The sequence below is a fragment of the Symphalangus syndactylus genome, chromosome X, assembly GCF_028878055.3.
Source record: "Symphalangus syndactylus isolate Jambi chromosome X, NHGRI_mSymSyn1-v2.1_pri, whole genome shotgun sequence".
NCBI classification, from domain to species: Eukaryota; Metazoa; Chordata; class Mammalia; order Primates; family Hylobatidae; genus Symphalangus; species Symphalangus syndactylus.
The window spans coordinates 7,860,763-7,878,720 of NC_072447.2; positions in this window are offsets into that span (position 1 = coordinate 7,860,763).

A 17,958-nucleotide genomic window follows, 5' to 3' on the forward strand; every position below is an offset into this window, starting at 1 on the left:
AGCGCTCCGAATATCCACTGGCAGTTTCTACACAAAGTGTGTTTCAGAACTGCTCCTTCAAAAGTAAGGCTCAACTCTGTTAGTTGAATGCGGAGAACAGAAATGTGTTTCAGAGAATGCTTCTGTGTAGTTTTTAATTGGAGATATTCCTTTTTCCTCTATTACAATCTTAGCGCTCCGAATGTCCACTTGCATTTTCTACAAAAAGAGTGTTTCATAACTGCTCAATCAAAAATATGGTTTAGCTCTGTTAACTGAATTTACAGATCAGAAATAAGTTTCACAGAATGCATCTGTGTAGTTTTTATTTGAAGATATTCTTTTTCAAAATGTAGGCCTCTTAGCGCTTAGAATGTCCAATTGCAGTTTCTACAGAAAGAGTGTTTCAGAACCGCTCAATCAAAAGTAAGGTTCAACTCTGTTAGTTGAATGCACATAACAGAAAGAAGTTTCACAGAATACTACTGTGTATTTTATATTTGAATATATTCCTTTTTCCACTATTACACTCTTAGCGCTCCGAATGTCCACTTGAATGTTCTACAGAAAGAGTGTTCGGAACTGCGCAATCAAAAGTATGGTTTAACTCTGTTAGCTGAATGCACATATCAGAAATAAGTTTCACACAATGCTTCTGTGTAGTTTTTATTTGAAGATATTATTTTTCCCAGTATAGGCCTCTTAGCGCTCAGAATGTCCAATTGCAGTTTCTACAGAAAGAGTGTTTCAGAAAGGCTCAATCAAAAGTAAGGTTCAACTCTGTTAGTTGAATGCACAGAACAGAAAGAAGTTTCATACAATGCTTCTGTGTAGTTTATATTTGAACATATTCTTTTTTCCACTATTACCCACTTAGCGCTACGAATGTCCAGTTGCATTTTCTACAGACAGAGTGTTTCAAAACTGCTCAATTAAAAGTATGGTTTTACTCTGTTAGCTGAATGCTCAGAGCAGAAACAAGTTTCACAGAATGCTTCTGTGTAGTTTATATTTGAATATATTCCTTTTTCCACTACTAACCTCTCAGCGCTCCAAATGTCCAGTTGCATTTTCTACAGAAAGAGTGTTCAGATCTGCTCAATCAAAAGTATGGTTTAACTCTGTTAGCTGAATGCACAGATCAGAAAGAAGTTTCACAGAATGATTCTGTGTAGTTTATATTTGAAGACATTCCTTTTTCCACTATTAACCTCTTTGCGCTCCGAATGTCCACTTGCATTTTCTACGGAAAGAGTGTTCGGAACTGCGCAATCCAAAGTATGGTTTAACTCTGTAAGCTGAATGCACATATCAGAATTAAGTTTCACACAATTCTTCTGTGTAGTTTTTATTTGAAGATATTATTTTTCCCAATATAGGCCTCTTAGCGCTCAGAATGTCCAATTGCAGTTTCTACATAAAGACGGTTTCAGAACGGCTCAATCAAAAGTAAGGTTCAACTCTGTTAGTTGAATGCACAGAACAGAAAGAAGTTTCATACAATGCTTCTGTGTAGTTTATATTTGAACATATTCTTTTTTCCACTATTACCCACTTAGCGCTACGAATGTCCGGTTGCATTTTCTACAGACAGAGTGTTTCAAAACTGCTCAATCAAAATTATGGTTTAACTCTGTTAGCTGAATGCTCAGATCAGAAAGAAGTTTCACAGAATGCTTCTGTGTAGTTCATATTTGAATATATTCTTTTTCCACGACTACCCTCATAGCGCTCCAAATGTCCAGTTGCATTTTCTACAGAAAGAGTGTTCAGATCTGCTCAATCAAAAGTATGGTTTAACTCTGTTAGCTGAATGCACAGATCAGAAAGAAGTCTCACAGAATGATTCTGTGTAGTTTATATTTGAAGACATTCCTTTTTCCACTATTACCCTCTTAGCGCTCCGAATCTCCACTTGCATTTTCTACAGAAAGAGTGTTTCAGAACGGCTCAATCAAAACTAAGGTTCAACTCTTTTAGTTGAATGAACAGAACAGAAAGCAGTTTCACAGAATTCTTCTGTGTAGTTTTAATTTGTAGATATTCTTTTTCCCAATATAGGCCTCTTAGCGCTCAGAATGTCCAATTGCAGTTTCTACAGAAAGAGTGTTTCAGAACGGCTCAATCAAAAGTAAGGTTGAACCCTGGCAGTTGAATGCACAGAACAGAAAGAAGTTTCACAGAATGCTTCTGTGTAGTATTTAGTTGAAGATACTCCTTTTTGGACTATTACCCACTTAGCGCTCCGAATATCCACTGGCAGTTTCTACACAAAGAGTGTTTCAGAACTGCTCCTTCAAAAGTAAGGCTCAACTCTGTTAGTTGAATGCGGAGAGCAGAAAGGGGTTTCAGAGAATGCTTCTGTGTAGTTTTTAATTGGAGATCTTCCTTTTTCCTCTATTAAAATCTTAGCGCTCCGAATGTCCACTTGCATTTTCTACAAAATAGTGTTTCATAACTGCTCAATCAAAAATATGGTTTAGCTCTGTTAACTGAATTTACAGATCAGAAATAAGTTTCACAGAATGCATCTGTGTAGTTTTTATTTGAAGATATTCTTTTTCCCAAGGTAGGCCTCTTAGAGCTTAGAATGTCCAATTGCAGTTTCTTCAGAAAGAGTGTTTCAGAACGGCTCAATCAAAAGTAAGGTTCAACACTTTTAGTTCAATGCACAGAACAGAAAGAAGTTTCAGAGAATGCTACTGTGTAGTTTATATTTGAATATATTCCTTTTTCCACTATTACCCTCTTAGCGCTCCGAATGTCCACTTGCATTTTCTACAGAAACAGTGTTCGGAACTGCGCAATCAAAAGTATGGTTTAACTCTGTTAGCTGAATGCACATATCAGAAATAAGTTTCTCACAATGCTTCTGTGTAGTTTTTATTTGAAGATATTATTTTTCCCAATATAGGCCTCTTAGCGCTCAGAATGTCCAATTGCAGTTTCTACAGAAAGAGTGTTTCAGAACGCCTCAATCAAAAGTAAGGTTCAACTCTGTTAGTTGAATGCACAGAACAGAAAGAAGTTTCATACAATGCTTCTGTGTAGTTTATATTTGAACATATTCTTTTTTCCACTATTACCCACTTAGCGCTACGAATGTCCAGTTGCATTTTCTACAGACAGAGTGTTTCAAAACTGCTCAATCAAAAGTATGGTTTAACTCTGTTAGCTGAATGCTCAGATCAGAAAGTAGTTTCACAGAATGCTTCTGTGTAGTTTATATTTGAATATATTCCTTTTTCCAGTACTACCCTCTTAGCGCTCTAAATGTCCAGTTGCATTTTCTACAGAAAGAGTGTTCAGATCTGCTCAATCAAAAGTATGGTTTAACTCTGTTAGCTGAATGCACAGATCACAAAGAAGTTTCATAGAATGATTCTGAGTAGTTTATAATTGAAGACATTCCTTTTTCCACTATTACCCTCTTAGCGCTCCGAATCTCCACTTGCATTTTCTACAGAAAGAGTGTTTCAGAACGGCTCAATCAAAACCAAAGTTCAACTCTTTTAGTTGAATGAACTGAAGAGAAAGAAGTTTCACAGAATGCTTCTGTGTAGTTTTTATTTGTAGATATTCTTTTTCCCAATATAGGCCTCTTAGCGCTCAGAATGTCCAATTGCAGTTTCTACACAAAGAGTGTTTCAGAAAGGCTCAATCAAAAGTAAGGTTCAACCCTGGTAGTTGAATGCACAGAACAGAAAGAAGTTTCACAGAATGATTCTGTGTAGTTTATATTTGAATATATTCCTTTTTCCACTATTACCCTCTTAGCGCTCCGAATGTCAACTTGCATTTTCTACAGAAAGAGTGTACGGAACTGCGCAATCAAAAGTATGGTTTAACTCTGTTAGCTGAATGCACATATCAGAAATAAGTTTCAAACAATGCTTCTGTGTAGTTTTTATTTGAAGATATTATTTTTCCCAATATAGGACTCTGAGCGCTCAGAATGTCCAATTGCAGTTTCTACAGAAAGAGTGTTTCAGAACGGCTCAATCAAATGTAAGTTTCAATTCTCTTAGTTGAATGCACAGAACACAATGGAGTTTCACAGAATGCTTCTGTGTAGTATTTAGTTGAAGATACTCCTTTTTGGACTATTACCCACTTAGCGCTCCGAATATCCACTGGCAGTTACTACACAAAGTATGTTTCAGAACTGCTCCTTCAAAAGTAAGGTTCAACTCTGTTAGTTGAATGCGGAGAACAGAAAGGTGTTTCACAGAATGCTTCTGTGTAGTTTTTAATTGGAGTTATTCCTTTTTCCTCTATTACAATCTTAGCGCTCCGAATGTCCACTTGCATTTTCTACAAAAAGAGTGTTTCATAACTGCTCAATCAAAAATATGGTTTAACTCTGTTAGCTGAATGCTCAGATCAGAAACAAGTTTCACAGAATGCTTCTGTGTAGTTTATATTTGAATATATTCCTTTTTCCACTACTAACCTCTCAGCGATCCAAATGTCCAGTTGCATTTTCTACAGAAAGAGTGTTTAGATCTGCTGAATCAAAAGTATGGTTTAACTCGGTTAGCTGAATGCACAGATCAGAAAGAAGTTTCACCGAATGATTCTGGGTAGTTTATATTTGAAGACATTCCTTTTTCCACTATTAACCTCTTAGCGCTCCGAATCTCCACTTGCATTTTCTACAGAAAGAGTGTTTCAGAACGGCTCAATCAAAACTAAGGTTCAACTCTTTTAGTTGAATGAACAGAAGAGAAAGAATTTTCACAGAATACTTCTGTGTAGTTTTTATTTGTAGATATTCTTTTTCCCAATATAGGCCTCTTAGCGCTCAGAATGTCCAATTGCAGTTTCTACAGAAAGAGTGTTTCAGAACGGCTCAATCAAAAGTAAGGTTCAACTCTGTTAGTTGAATGCACAGAACAGAAAGAAGTTTCATACAATGCTTCTGTGTAGTTTATATTTGAACATATTCTTTTTTCCACTATTACCCACTTAGCGCTACGAATGTCCAGTTGCATTTTCTACAGACAGAGTATTTCAAAACTGCTCAATCAAAAGTATGGTTTAACTCTGTTAGCTGAATGCTCAGATCAGAAAGAAGTTTCACAGAATGCTTCTGTGTAGTTTATATTTGAATATATTCCTTTTTCCACTACTACCCTCTTAGCGCTCCAAATGTCCAGTTGCATTTTCTACAGAAAGAGTGTTCAGATCTGCTCAATCAAAAGTATCGTTTAACTCTGTTAGCTGAAGGCACAGACCAGAAAGAAGTTTCAGAGGATGATTCTGTGTAGTTTATATTTGAAGACATTCGTTTTTCCACTATTACCTTCTTAGCGCTCCGAATATCCACTTGCATTTACTACAGAAAGAGTGTTTCAGAACGGATCAATCAAAACTAAGGTTCAACTCTTTTAGTTGAATGAACAGAAGAGAAAGAAGTTTCACAGAATGCTTCTGTGTAGTTTTCATTTGTAGATATTCTTTTTCCCAATATAGTCCTCTTAGAGCTCAGAATGTCCAATTGCAGTTTCTACAGAAAGAGTGTTTCAGAACGGCTCAATCAAAAGTAAGGTTCAACCCTGGTAATTGAATGCACAGAACAGAAAGAAGTTTCACAGAATGCTTCTGTGTAGTTTATATTTGAATATATTCCTTTGTATACTATTACCCTCTTAGCGCTCCGAATGTCCACTTGCATTTTCTACAGAAAGAGTGATCTGAACTTAGCAATAAAAGGATGGTTTAACTCTGTTAGCTGAATGCACATATCAGAAATAAGTTTCAAACAATGCTTCTGTGTAGTTTTTATTTGAAGATATTATTTTTCCCAATATAGGTCTCTTAACGCTCAGAATGTCCAATTGCTGTTTCTACAGAAAGAGTGTTTCAGAACGGCTCACTCAAATGTAAGGTTCAACACGCTTAGTTGAATGCACAGAACAGAAAGAAGTTTCATACAATGCTTCTGTGTAGTTTATATTTGAACATATTCTTTTTTCCACTACTACCCTCTTAGCGCTCCAAATGTCCAGTTGCATTTTCTACAGAAAGAGTGTTCAGATCTGCTCAATCAAAAGTATGGTTTAACTCTGTTAGCTGAATGCACAGATCAGAAAGAAGTTCCACAGAATGATTCTGTGTAGTCTATATTTGAAGACATTCCTTTTTCCACTATTACCCTCTTAGCGCTCCAAATCTCCACTTGCATTTTCTACAGAAAGAGTGTTTCAGAATGGCTCAATCAAAACTAAGGTTCAACTCTTTTAGTTGAATGAACAGAACAGAAAGTAGTTTCACAGAATAGTTCTGTGTAGTTTTTATTTGCAGACATTCTTTTTCCCAATATAGGCCTCTTAGCGCTCAGAATGTCCAATTGCATTTTCTACAGAAAGAGTGTTTCAGAACGGGTCAATCAAAAGTAAGGTTCAACTCTGTTAGCTGAATGCTAAGATCAGAAAGAAGTTTCACAGAATGCTTCTGTGTAGTTTATATTTGAATATATTCCTTTTTCCACTACTACCCTCTTAGCGCTCCAAATGTCCAGTGTCATTTTCTACAGAAAGTGTGTTCAGATCTGCTCAATCAAAAGTATGGTTTAACTCTGTTAGCTGAATGCACAGATCAGAAAGACGTTTCACAAAATGAATCTGTGAAGTTTATATTTGAAGACATTCCTTTTTCCACTATTACCCTCTTAGCGCTCCGAATCTCCACTTGCATTTTCTACAGAAAGAGTGTTTCATAACTGCTCAATCAAAAATATGCTTTATCTCTGTTAACTGAATTTTCAGATCAGAAATAAGTTTCACAGAATGCATCTGTGTAGTTTTTATTTGAAGATATTCTTTTTCCCAATGTAGGCCTCTTAGCGCTTAGCATGTCCAATTGCAGTTTCTACAGAAAGAGTGTTTCAGAACGGCTCAATCAAAAGTAAGGTTCAACTCTGTTAGTTGAATGCACAGAACAGAAAGAATTTTCACAGAATGCTACTGTGTAGTTTATATTTCAATATATTCCTTTTTCCACTATTACCCTCTTAGCGCTCCGAATGTCCACTTGCATTTTCTACAGAAAGGGTGTTCAGAACTGCTCAATCAAAAGTATGGTTTAACTCTGTTAGCTGAATGCACAGATCAGAAAGAAGTTTCACAGAATGATTCTGTGTAGTTTATATTTGGAGACATTCCTTTTTCCACTGTTACCCTCTTAGCGCTCCGAATCTCCACTTGCATTTTCTACAGAAAGAGTGTTTCAGAACGGCTCAATCAAAACTAAGGTTCAACTCTTTAAGTTGAATGAACAGAACAGAAAGAAGTTTCACAGAATACTTCTGTGTAGTTTTTATTTGTAGACATTATTTTTCCCAATATAGGTCTCTTAGTGCTCAGAATGTCCAATTGCATTTTCTGCAGAAAGAGTGTTTCAGAACGGGTCAGTCAAAAGTAAGGTTCAACTCTGTTAGTTGAATGCACAGAAGAGAAAGTAGTTTCATACAATGCTTCTGTGTAGTTTATATTTGAACATATTCTTTTTTCCACTATTACCCACTTAGCGCTACGAATGTCCAGTTGCATTTTCTACAGACAGAGTGTTTCAAAACTGCTCAATCAATGTATGGTTTAACTCTGTTAGCTGAATGCTCAGATCAGAAAGAAGTTTCACAGAATGCTTCTGTGTAGTTTATATTTGAATATATTCCTTTTTCCACTACTACCCTCTTAGCGCTCCAAATGTCCAGTGTCATTTTCTACAGAAAGAGTGTTCAGATCTGCTCAATCAAATGTATGGTTTAACTCTGTTAGCTGAATGCACAGATCAGAAAGAAGTTTCACAGAATGAATCTGTGAAGTTTATATTTGAAGACATTCCTTTTTCCACTATTACCCTCTTAGCGCTCCGAATCTCCACTTGTATTTTCTACAGAAAGAGTGTTTCAGAACGGCTCAATCAAAACTAAGGTTCAACTCTTTTAGTTGAATGAACAGAACAGAAAGAAGTTTCACAGAATACTTCTGTGTAGTTTTTATTTGTAGACATTATTTTTCCCAATATAGGTCTCTTAGTGCTCAGAATGTCCAATTGCAGTTTCTACAGAAAGAGTGTTTCAGAACGGGTCAGTCAAAAGTAAGGTTCAACTCTGTTAGTTGAATGCACAGAAGAGAAAGTAGTTTCATACAATGCTTCTGTGTAGTTTATATTTGAACATATTCTTTTTTCCACTATTACCCACTTAGCGCTACGAATGTCCAGTTGCATTTTCTACAGACAGAGTGTTTCAAAACTGCTCAATCAAAGTATGTTTTAACTCTGTTAGCTGAATGCTCAGATCAGAAAGAAGTTTCACAGAATGCTTCTGTGTAGTTTATATTTGAATATATTCCTTTTTCCACAACTACCCTCTTAGCACTCCAAATGTCCAGTGTCATTTTCTACAGAAAGAGTGTTCAGATCTGCTCAATCAAATTTATGGTTTAACTCTGTTAGCTGAATGCACAGATCAGAAAGAAGTTTCACAGAATGAATCTGTGAAGTTTATATTTGAAGACATTCCTTTTTCCACTATTACCCTCTTAGCGCTCCGAATCTCCACTTGTATTTTCTACAGAAAGAGTGTTTCAGAACGGCTCAATCAAAACTAAGTTTCAACTCTTTTAGTTGAATGAACAGAACAGAAAGAAGTTTCACAGAATACTTCTGTGTAGTTTTTATTTGTAGACATTATTTTTCCCAATATAGGTCTCTTAGTGCTCAGAATGTCCAATTGCAGTTTCTACAGAAAGAGTGTTTCAGAACGGGTCAGTCAAAAGTAAGGTTCAACTCTGTTAGTTGAATGCACAGAAGAGAAAGTAGTTTCATACAATGCTTCTGTGTAGTTTATATTTGAACATATTCTTTTTTCCACTATTACCCACTTAGCGCTACGAATGTCCAGTTGCATTTTCTACAGACAGAGTGTTTCAAAACTGCTCAATCAAAGTATGTTTTAACTCTGTTCGCTGAATGCTCAGATCAGAAAGAAGTTTCACAGAATGCTTCTGTGTAGTTTATATTTGAATATATTCCTTTTTCCACAACTACCCTCTTAGCACTCCAAATGTCCAGTGTCATTTTCTACAGAAAGAGTGTTCAGATCTGCTCAATCAAATTTATGGTTTAACTCTGTTAGCTGAATGAACAGATCAGAAAGAAGTTTCACAGAATGAATCTGTGAATTTTATATTTGAAGACATTCCTTTTTCCACTATTACCCTCTTAGCGCTCCGAATCTCCACTTGCATTTTCTACAGAAAGAGTGTTTCAGAACGGCTCAATCAAAACTAAGGTTCAAATCTTTTAGTTGAATGAACAGAACAGAAAGAAGTTTCACAGAATACTTCTGTATTGTTTTTATTTGTAGACATTATTTTTCCCAATATAGGTCCCTTATCGCTCAGAATGTCCAATTGCAGTTTCTACAGAAAGAGTGTTTCAGAACGGGCCAGTCGAAAGTAAGGTTCAACTCTGTTAGTTGAATGCACAGAAGAGAAAGTAGTTTCATACAATGCTTCTGTGTAGTTTATATTTGAACATATTCTTTTTTCCACTATTACCCACTGAGCGCTACGAATGTCCAGTTGCATTTTCTACAGACAGAGTGTTTCAAAACTGCTCAATCAAAGTATGGTTTAACTCTGTTAGCTGAATGCTCAGATCAGAAAGAAGTTTCACAGAATGCTTCTGTGTAGTTTATATTTGAATATATTCCTTTTTCCACTACTACCCTCTTAGCGCTCCAAATGTCCAGTTGCATTTTCTACAGAAAGAGTGTTCAGATCTGCTCAATCAAAAGTATGGTTTAACTCTGTTAGCTGAATGCACAGATCAGAAAGAAGTTTCATAGAATGATTCTGTGTAGTTTATATTTGAAGACATTCCTTTTTCCACTATTACCCTCTTAGCGCTCCGAATCTCCACTTGCATTTTCTACAGAAAGAGTGTTTCAGAACGGCTCAATCAATACTAAGGTTCAACTCTTTTAGTTGAATGAACTGAACAGAAAGAAGTTTCACAGAATGCTTCTGTGTAGTTTTTATTTGTAGATATTCTTTTTCCCAATATAGGCCTCTTAGCGCTCAGAATGTCCTATTGCAGTTTCTACAGAAAGAGTGTTTCAGAACGGCTCAATCAAAAGTAACGTTCAACCCTGGTAGTTGAATGCACAGAACAGAAAGAAGTTTCACAGAATGCTTCTGTGTAGTTTATATTTGAATATATTCCTTTTTCCACTATTACCCTCTTAGCGCTCCGAATGTCCACTTGCATTTTCTACAGAAAGAATGTTCTGAACTGCGCAATCAAAAGTATGGTTTAACTCTGTTAGCTGAATGCACATATCAGAAATAAGTTTCAAACAATGCTTCTGTGTAGTTTTTATTTGAAGATATTATTTTTCCCAATATAGGCCCCTTAGCGCTCAGAATGTCCAATTGCACTTTCTACAGAAAGAGTGTTTCAGAACGGCTCAATCAAATATAAGGTTCAACTCTCTTAGTTGAATGCACAGAACAGAAAGAAGTTTCACAGAATGCTTCTGTGTAGTATTTAGTTGAAGATACTCCTTTTTGGACTATTACCCACTTAGCGCTCCGAATATCCACTGGCAGGTTCTACACAAAGAGTGTTTCAGAACTGCTCCTTCAAAAGTAAGGCTCAACTCTGTTAGTTGAATGCGGAGAATAGAAAGGTGTTTCAGAGAATGCTTCTGTGTAGTTTCTAAATGGAGATATTTCTTTTTCCTCTATTACAAACTTAGCGCTCCGAATGTCCACTTGCATTTTCTACAAAAAGAGTGTTTCATAACTGCTCAATCAAAAATATGGTTTAGCTCTGTTAACTGAATTTACAGATCAGAAATAAGTTTCACAGAATGCTACTGTGTAGTTTATATTTGAATATATTCCTTTTTCCACTATTACCCTCTTAGCGCTCCGAATGTCCACTTGCCTTTTCTACGGAAAGAGTGTTCGGAACTGCACAATCAAAAGTATGGTTTAACTCTGTTAACTGAATGCACATATCAGAAATAAGTTTCACACAATGCTTCTGTGTAGTTTTTATTTGAAGATATTATTTTTCCCAATATAGGCCTCTTAGCGCTCAGAATGTCCAATTGCAGTTTCTACAGAAAGAGTGTTTCAGAAAGGCTCAATCAAAAGTAAGGTTCAACTCTGTTAGTTGAATGCACAGAACAGAAAGAAGTTTCATACAATGCTTCTGTGTAGTTTATATTTGAACATATTCTTTTTTCCACTATTGCCCACTTAGCGCTACGAATGTCCAGTTGCATTTTGTACAGACAGAGTTTTTCAATACTGCTCAATCAAAAGTATGGTTTAACTCTGTTAGCTGAATGCTCAGATCAGATAGACGTTTCACAGAATGCTTCTGTGTAGTTTATATTTGAATATTTTCCTTTTTCCACTATTACCCTCTTAGCGCTCCGAATGTCCACTTGCATTTTCTACAGAAAGAGTGTTCAGAACTGCGCAATCAAAAGTATGGTTTAACTCTGTTAGCTTAATGAACATATCAGAAATAAGTTTCACACAATGCTTCTGTGTAGTTTTTATTTGAAGAGATTATTTTTCCCAATGTAGGCCTCTTAGCGCTCAGAATGTCCAATTGCATTTTCTACAGAAAGAGTGTTTCAGAACGGCTCAATCAAATGTAAGGTTCAACTCTCTTTGATGAATGCACAGAAGAGAAAGAAGTTTCACAGAATGCTTCTGTGTAGTTTTTATTTGTAGATATTCTTTTTCCCAATATAGGCCTCTTAGTGCTCAGAATGTCCAATTGCACTTTCTACAGAAAGAGTGTTTCAGAACGTCTCAATCAAAAGTAAGGTTCAACTCTGTTAGTTGAATGCACAGAACAGAAAGAAGTTTCATACAATGCTTCTGTGTTGTTTATATTTGAACATATTCTTTTTTCCACTATTACCCACTTAGCGCTACGAATGTCCAGTTGCATTTTCTACAGACAGAGTGTTTCAAAACTGCTCAATCAAAAGTATGGTTTAACTCTGTTAGCTGAATGCTCAGATCAGAAAGAAGTTTCACAGAATGCTTCTGTGTAGTTTATATTTGAATATATTCCTTTTTCCACTACTACCCTCTTAGCGCTCCAAATGTCCAGTGTCATTTTCTACAGAAAGTGTGTTCAGATCTGCTCAATCAAAAGTATGGTTTAACTCTGTTAGCTGAATGCACAGATCAGAAAGAAGTTTCACCGAATGATTCTGTGTAGTTTATATTTGAAGACATTCCTTTTTCCACTATTACCCTCTTAGCGCTCCGAATCTCCACTTGCATTTTCTACAGAAAGAGTGTTTCAGAACGGCTCAATCAAAGCTAAAGTTCAACTCTTTTAGTTGAATGAACAGAACAGAAAGAAGTTTCACAGAATACTTCTGTGTAGTTTTTATTTGTAGACATTATTTTTCCCAATATAGGTCTCTTATCGCTCAGAATGTCCAATTGCAGTTTCTACAGAAAGAGTGTTTCAGAACGGGTCAGTCAAAAGTAAGGTTCAACTCTGTTAGTTGAATGCACAGAACAGAAAGAAGTTTCATACAATGCTTCTGTGTAGTTTATATTTGAACATATTCTTTTTTCCACTATTACCCACTTAGCGCTACGAATGTCCAGTTGCATTTTCTACAGACAGAGTGTTTCAAAACTGATCAATCAAAGTATGGTTTAACTCTGTTAGCTGAATGCTCAGATCAGAAAGAAGTTTCACAGAATGCTTCTGTGTAGTTTATATTTAAATATATTCCTTTTTCCACTACTACCCTCTTAGCGCTCCAAATGTCCAGTTGCATTTTCTACAGAAAGAGTGTTCAGATCTGCTCAATCAAAAGTATGGTTTAACTGTGTTTGCTGAATGCACAGATCAGAAAGAAGTTTCATAGAATGATTCTGTGTAGTTTATATTTGAAGACATTCCTTTTTCCACTATTACCCTCTTAGCGCTCCGAATCTCCACTTGCATTTTCTACAGAAAGAGTGTTTCAGAACGGCTCAATCAAAACTAAGGTTCAACTCTTTTAGTTGAATGAACTGAACAGAAAGAAGTTTCACAGAATGCTTCTGTGTAGTTTTTATTTGTAGATATTCTTTTTCCCAATATATTCCACTTAGCGCTCAGAATGTCCAATTGCAGTTTCTACAGAAAGAGTGTTTCAGAACGGCTCAATCAAAAGTAAGGTTCAACCCTGGTTGTTGAATGCACAGAACAGAAAGAAGTTTCACAGAATGCTTCTGTGTAGTTTATATTTGAATATATTCCTTTTTCCAATATGACCCTCTTAGCGCTCCGAATGTCCACTTGCATTTTCTACAGAAAGAGTGTTCTGAACTGCGCAATCAAAAGTATGGTTTAACTCTGTTAGCTGAATGCACATATCAGAAATAAGTTTCAAACAATGCTTCTGTGTAGTTTTTATTTGAAGATATTATATTTCCCAATATAGACCTCTTAGCGCTCAGAATGTCCAACTGCAGTTTCTACAGAAAGAGTGTTTCAGAACGGCTCAATCATATGTATGGTTCAACTCTTTTAGTTGAATGCACAGAACAGAAAGAAGTTTCACAGAATGCTTCTGTGTAGTATTTAGTTGAAGATACTCCTTTTTGGACTATTACCCACTTAGCGCTCCGAATATCCACTGGCAGTTTCTACACAAAGAGCGTTTCAGAACTGCTCCTTCAAAAGTAAGGCTCAACTCTGTTAGTTGAATGTGAAGAACAGAAAGGGGTTTCAGAGAATGCTTCTGTGTAGTTTTTAATGGGAGATATTCCTTTTTCCTCTATTACAATCTTAGCGCTCCGAATGTCCACTTGCATTTTCTACAAAAAGAGTGTTTCATAACTGCTCAATCAAAAATATGGTTTAGCTCTGTTAACTGAATTTACAGATAAGAAATAAGTTTCACAGAATGCATCTGTGTAGTTTTTATTTGAAGATATACTTTTTCCCAATGTAGGCCTCTTAGCGCTTAGCATGTCCAATTGCAGTTTCTACAAAAAGAGTGTTTCAGAACGGCTCAATCAAAAGTAAGGTTCAACTCTGTTAGTTGAATGCACAGAACAGAAAGAAGTTTCACAGAATGCTACTGTGTAGTTTATATTTGAATATATTCCTTTTTCCACTATTACCCTCTTAGCGCTCGGAATGTCCACTTGCATTTTCTACAGAAAGAGGGTTCGGAACTGCGCAATCAAAAGTATGGTTTAACTCTGTTAGCTGAATGCACATATCAGAAATAAGTTTCTCACAATGCTTCTGTGTAGTTTTTATTTGAAGATATTATTTTTCCCAATATAGGCCTCTTATCGCTCAGAATGTCCAATTGCAGTTTCTACAGAAAGAGTGTTTCAGAACGGCTCAATCAAAAGTAAGGTTCAACTCTGTTAGTTGAATGCACAGAACAGAAAGTAGTTTCATACAATGCTTCTGTGTAGTTTGTATTTGAACATATTCTTTTTTCCACTATTACCCACTTAGCGCTACGAATGTCCAGTTGCATTTTGTACAGACAGAGTGTTTCAAAACTGCTCAATCAAAATATGGTTTAACTCTGTTAGCTGAATGCTCAGATCAGAAAGTAGTTTCACAGAATGCTTCTGTGTAGTTTATATTTGTATATATTCCTTTTTCCACTACTACCCTCTTAGCGCTCCAAATGTCCGGTTGCATTTTCTACAGAAAGAGTGTTCAGATCTGCTCAATCAAAAGTATGGTTTAACTCTGTTAGCTGAATGCACAGATCACAAAGAAGTTTCATAGAATGATTCTGTGTAGTTTATATTTGAACACATTCCTTTTTCCACTATTACCCTCTAAGCGCTCCGATTCTCCACTTGCATTTTCTACAGAAAGAGTGTTTCAGAACGGCTCAATCAAAACCAAAATTCAACTCTTTTAGTTGAATGAACTGAACAGAAAGAAGTTTCACAGAATGCTTCTGTGTAGTTTTTATTTGTAGATATTCTTTTTCCCAATATAGGCCTCTTAGCGCTCAGAATGTCCAATTGCAGTTTCTACACAAAGAGTGTTTCAGAACGGCTCAATCAAAAGTAAGGTTCAACCCTGGTAGTTGAATGCACAGAACAGAAAGTAGTTTCACAGGATGCTTCTGTGTAGTTTATATTTGAATATATTCCTTTTTCCACTATTACCCTCTTAGCGCTCCGAATGTCAACTTGCATTTTCTACAGAAAGAGTTTACGGAACTGCGCAATCAAAAGTATGGTTTAACTCTGTTAGCTGAATGCACATATCAGAAATAAGTTTCAAACAATGCTTCTGTGTAGTTTTTATTTGAAGATATTATTTTTCCCAATAGAGGCCTCTTAGCGCTCAGAATGTCCAATTGCAGTTTCTACAGAAAGAGTGTTTCAGAACGGCTCAATCAAATGCAAGTTTCAACTCTCTTAGTTGAATGCACAGAACACAAAGGAGTTTCACAGAATGCTTCTGTGTAGTATTTATTTGAAGATACTCCTTTTTGGACTATTACGTACTTAGCGCTCCGAATATCCACTGGCAGTTTCTACACAAAGTGTGTTTCAGAACTGCTCCTTCAAAAGTAAGGCTCAACTCTGTTAGTTGAATGCGGAGAACAGAAATGTGTTTCAGAGAATGCTTCTGTGTAGTTTTTAATTGGAGATATTCCTTTTTCCTCTATTACAATCTTAGCGCTCCGAATGTCCACTTGCATTTTCTACAAAAAGAGTGTTTCATAACTGCTCAATCAAAAATATGGTTTAGCTCTGTTAACTGAATTTACAGATCAGAAATAAGTTTCACAGAATGCATCTGTGTAGTTTTTATTTGAAGATATTCTTTTTCAAAATGTAGGCCTCTTAGCGCTTAGAATGTCCAATTGCAGTTTCTACAGAAAGAGTGTTTCAGAACCGCTCAATCAAAAGTAAGGTTCAACTCTGTTAGTTGAATGCACATAACAGAAAGAAGTTTCACAGATTACTACTGTGTATTTTATATTTGAATATATTCCTTTTTCCACTATTACACTCTTAGCGCTCCGAATGTCCACTTGAATGTTCTACAGAAAGAGTGTTCGGAACTGCGCAATCAAAAGTATGGTTTAACTCTGTTAGCTGAATGCACATATCAGAAATAAGTTTCACACAATGCTTCTGTGTAGTTTTTATTTGAAGATATTATTTTTCCCAGTATAGGCCTCTTAGCGCTCAGAATGTCCAATTGCAGTTTCTACAGAAAGAGTGTTTCAGAAAGGCTCAATCAAAAGTAAGGTTCAACTCTGTTAGTTGAATGCACAGAACAGAAAGAAGTTTCATACAATGCTTCTGTGTAGTTTATATTTGAACATATTCTTTTTTCCACTATTACCCACTTAGCGCTACGAATGTCCAGTTGCATTTTCTACAGACAGAGTGTTTCAAAACTGCTCAATTAAAAGTATGGTTTTACTCTGTTAGCTGAATGCTCAGAGCAGAAACAAGTTTCACAGAATGCTTCTGTGTAGTTTATATTTGAATATATTCCTTTTTCCACTACTAACCTCTCAGCGCTCCAAATGTCCAGTTGCATTTTCTACAGAAAGAGTGTTCAGATCTGCTCAATCAAAAGTATGGTTTAACTCTGTTAGCTGAATGCACAGATCAGAAAGAAGTTTCACAGAATGATTCTGTGTAGTTTATATTTGAAGACATTCCTTTTTCCACTATTAACCTCTTTGCGCTCCGAATGTCCACTTGCATTTTCTACGGAAAGAGTGTTCGGAACTGCGCAATCCAAAGTATGGTTTAACTCCGTTAGCTGAATGCACATATCAGAAATAAGTTTCTCACAATGCTTCTGTGTAGTTTTTATTTGAAGATATTATTTTTCCCAATATAGGCCTCTTATCGCTCAGAATGTCCAATTGCAGTTTCTACAGAAAGAGTGTTTCAGAACGGCTCAATCAAAAGTAAGGTTCAACTCTGTTAGTTGAATGCACAGAACAGAAAGTAGTTTCATACAATGCTTCTGTGTAGTTTGTATTTGAACATATTCTTTTTTCCACTATTACCCACTTAGCGCTACGAATGTCCAGTTGCATTTTGTACAGACAGAGTGTTTCAAAACTGCTCAATCAAAATATGGTTTAACTCTGTTAGCTGAATGCTCAGATCAGAAAGTAGTTTCACAGAATGCTTCTGTGTAGTTTATATTTGTATATATTCCTTTTTCCACTACTACCCTCTTAGCGCTCCAAATGTCCGGTTGCATTTTCTACAGAAAGAGTGTTCAGATCTGCTCAATCAAAAGTATGGTTTAACTCTGTTAGCTGAATGCACAGATCACAAAGAAGTTTCATAGAATGATTCTGTGTAGTTTATATTTGAACACATTCCTTTTTCCACTATTACCCTCTAAGCGCTCCGATTCTCCACTTGCATTTTCTACAGAAAGAGTGTTTCAGAACGGCTCAATCAAAACCAAAATTCAACTCTTTTAGTTGAATGAACTGAACAGAAAGAAGTTTCACAGAATGCTTCTGTGTAGTTTTTATTTGTAGATATTCTTTTTCCCAATATAGGCCTCTTAGCGCTCAGAATGTCCAATTGCAGTTTCTACACAAAGAGTGTTTCAGAACGGCTCAATCAAAAGTAAGGTTCAACCCTGGTAGTTGAATGCACAGAACAGAAAGTAGTTTCACAGGATGCTTCTGTGTAGTTTATATTTGAATATATTCCTTTTTCCACTATTACCCTCTTAGCGCTCCGAATGTCAACTTGCATTTTCTACAGAAAGAGTTTACGGAACTGCGCAATCAAAAGTATGGTTTAACTCTGTTAGCTGAATGCACATATCAGAAATAAGTTTCAAACAATGCTTCTGTGTAGTTTTTATTTGAAGATATTATTTTTCCCAATAGAGGCCTCTTAGCGCTCAGAATGTCCAATTGCAGTTTCTACAGAAAGAGTGTTT